Genomic DNA, 3,820 nt, shown 5'->3' on the forward strand with positions numbered 1-3,820 from the left:
GTGTGCTACCCATCAGCCTTACAAGCGGTGAGTTGTTGCATACGAACAACAACAACAACAACAAGCCACAACAACAGCAGCTCCAATGCACACGAATAGCTGATGTACACTCCCTTGCATTACCATTAATAGCAGCTGTGCACAGCAGCATCACAACACAGTAGCAGTTGTACATTTGCAAGACCAGGAGCAACATCGCACAGCAACAGCCCAGGTAGAACACGCAGCAGATCAGTATAGCAACACGCAATACAAGCAGCCTAGCAACCACAACACGAACACAAAAAACAACCACTGTTTGGCTGTTGTTCGTGGCTTTACATGAGCCTTGCTTGCCCCTTAATAATAGTTGTACATGAGCAGGCATTGCAGGCACAACATTGAGCAGAATAGAAGCTAGCTTGAGCAAGAACAGTCGCAGCAATAGCACAGCCACAGCAACACAAGCGTAGCTGCAACACGCAAACAGAACACCAGTTGTGGTGCTGTGCGATCGAACAGCTGGGCTGTGTGGTCGCAAAAGCCTGTTGTGCGGGCGGGTTACAGAACACGGGTGCACAACTGGGAAGATTGTTCACAGAAGGTCCTGATTTTTGGCACTCGAGCGCACAAGAAGTTGTGCGACCAAACTGAACCTTGTGCGACAGAACATACCCTTTGTTCGGTCGCACAATGGCGCGGGATTGCTGTTATAAAAGCCAAAATGCGCAGCATTGTTGAGAGATTAGAAATCATGTAATTAGTTTTAGTTTTCATTTTTTGATTTCATAATTAGGATTCTAGAGAGAGAATTAGATTAGGGCTTAGATTAGAGATTAGGATTCGGATTCTTAGCTTCAAATTCTTGATTCTTAATTGAATTCAATCATTAAATTTCAGATTTCTTTTCTCTTTCATTTGAGTTTTGTTCTTCAATTTTTTTTCTTCAAGTTTGATGCAATTTCTACAATTCAAGGTATAATTCTACTTTTCTTTTTTATTTGTTCTTAATTCTTTAATTTCTTCATTAATTTCAATTATGCTTTGATTTCATTGTTGAATTCTAGAATTAGTTTCATATTTTGAATGTTCTTGATTTTTCCCCCAAATTTGATATTTGAATTTTCTGAATTTTGTTGATTCAATTAGTTTCTTTAATTCAATTAGTTTTATGATTAGGATTAATTTTAGTTTAATTTTGATGTTAATCATGCTAGTTGAGTAGTTTTAGTCTAGAGGTTAGGGTTGAAGCCTTGGGAATGAATTTGGAGAAATTTTGGGGAAATTCATGATTGATGTTGTGATTAAATGTGAGTTGGTGATAGGATGTCCATGACTAATTAAGTAGTAGTTGCAAATGCTAGTTGATTAGAATTGATTCGAATTCATAGTCTAGGTTTGGAAAGACATTGTGAACCTCTTTTATGAAAGTGAATAGTAGGTCCTATATGCAAGTGGTCTAGTTTAGGACTATGCGAAAGCTTTTCCATAGATTAGATGCTTCGCGTGTTCCATCCGAGAGGTGGCGAACACGTCATTAGATTCTATTCCCCTATACACTAAGTCTTTGCATATTCATGATTGTCTTGACCTTGTTCTTCCCTTAATTCAATTTCCATTGCCGATTCCCGAAATCTCTAGAATTTCTTTGCTTGTTTTTATTTCGTGTTATTTTGCTTTCATTAGATTAATTCAAAAACTCATTTTCCATCCGAACTAGCTTTTGAACGCATTAGAATGAAAAGTCAAACATATTCATTCTCTTGGGACGATCTCTATGCTTGCCGCTATAGTCAATATAGCCGATTAGTTAGGAGTTTATAAATTTTGTTTGGTTAGGTGGTTTTCTTTTCAACGACGGAAAATCACCCTATCATCATAACATCTTGAACCAGAAAAGAAAACTGATCATTCACATGTTGTGCCTGCTTGCATTGTTCTTGTGCTCTTTATTAGAATTAAGATCTAACCAAATCTGTAGAAGGTTTAGTATAATGGAACTCTGAATCCAATTATAATCCTTTGTATAAACAAATCAGACTCTCGATAACATGAGATCCATGACAGTTTCACATAACAGCTACAAGTTTTCGAACTATTTCCTAACAAGGAAAAAGAAGAATGATGCCTGTTAGTCTACATAGAAACAAATGCTAGCTAAATCAATTTGGAAACAAGTCTACACATCCACAGAGAAATATGCATCAGAACAAGATTAGAACAGTTAGTCGCAAAAAAAGGAACTTATCAAAGGAAGCTCCGACTTAACACCAACATCAAAGTAGAGTAGGGATTGAGAAACGACTAAAACATGACTATCATTCACATTCTATACCAAAAAATCAAAGGACAAATCACGTCCAGGTCTAAATGCTAATAACAAACAAAACTTGTAATGAAACACTAACAGAAGAAACAAAATGTGTCCAGACTTGCTATTAGCAGTTTCACAGTGATGAAGGGTGAGAAAATATCATACAGAGTATTAAGTTCTCAATAAGACTTTTCTATTAAGTTTGACTAATAATATCCTCCGCATATATTAATAATGTTTTGACACATACATTAAGACAAAGGACCTACTTCAATCTGCTATCTTCTTCAATTGTTTCTCTTAACTACTCTTTGGAAATAATGGAAAGTATAAGACAAAAAATATTAAGGTACTAGTTGTAGGAGTAACTAGTACAGAGTATAAATGAGCAGGAACTGGGAAACTAAGAGTATATGATACAGCTTAACAATGTAATTAACAATTGAATGTCCAAACTCATGATGTACTATGAAAATTAATCATATGTTTCAGAAGCTAACAGTAAATAAATTTAATCCAGGAAATGAATTTAGCTCCCATATCCATAACTTTAAATAAGCCACGCTAAGAACAGTTGAATCCCAAATCCCAAAACTTTAATTTTCTTATTCCAATCACCATAGTGAATTCAATTACACCATATGAAATTAAGAGAAATAACATTGCAATTAAGAAGAATATTTCCAAAAATCAAATTATTTGAACTCTGACAGGTACGCCATAAACCCCCAACCCATCTAAACATCACGAACTTTCCTAAACAAATTGCATTTTCTCCTCAAGAAACAAATTTGCATCCTAGAATGCAAAAGAACAATTTGATGATTAATTTCAACACAACAAACAAATAAGAGTTTATACTAATATTCCGGCCAACAAATCACAAGGAAATTAAATTAATTAAAAAAGCAAGAAAATCGAAACACGGAAAAATTGGTTCACCTAATTGTTGTTATGGCGTTGGTAGTACCCATTTTCTAGAAATTGAGATCTGAACCAGCACACATGGGTAACATAGAAAGATTTGTTATTTGATAAATTGATTTGTAACTCGATAAAAATAGAAAAAAATGGACCAAAAAAACTGAATCTAAACCACTCATCGAAATTAATCAAAATTAAATCAATAGTCGGTGCGTGAAAATTAATGTCTTTAATTGGGTTTTTGACTAAGAAAATTACCTCGAAGAAATCAAAAAAATTTATCATGTTCATCAGTTTCTGGATTTTCCTTTCCAATAGAAGTAATATTTAGGGTTTATTAGAAGAGAGCCATGAGGGAAATGAGGTGCGGTTGTAAATTTGTTGATTTGAGTCTTGATATTTGTGTTTTGAGAGGAACTAGGCTTCTAAAATATGAAAGTGATTAACGACGACTAATTAAGCAGCTTATTTTTCTGGACCATACGATGGTATATAATCAACGACAACCATCTAAATTTCTCGTTAAAAACAAGACCGTTATACTCATTAACGATAAGAAATCGTTTTCATAGAAATTTTGTCGTCGTTAAAGATTTAAATTCT

The sequence above is a fragment of the Spinacia oleracea genome, chromosome 2 (assembly GCF_020520425.1).
Source record: "Spinacia oleracea cultivar Varoflay chromosome 2, BTI_SOV_V1, whole genome shotgun sequence".
Classification (NCBI taxonomy): Eukaryota; Viridiplantae; Streptophyta; class Magnoliopsida; order Caryophyllales; family Amaranthaceae; genus Spinacia; species Spinacia oleracea.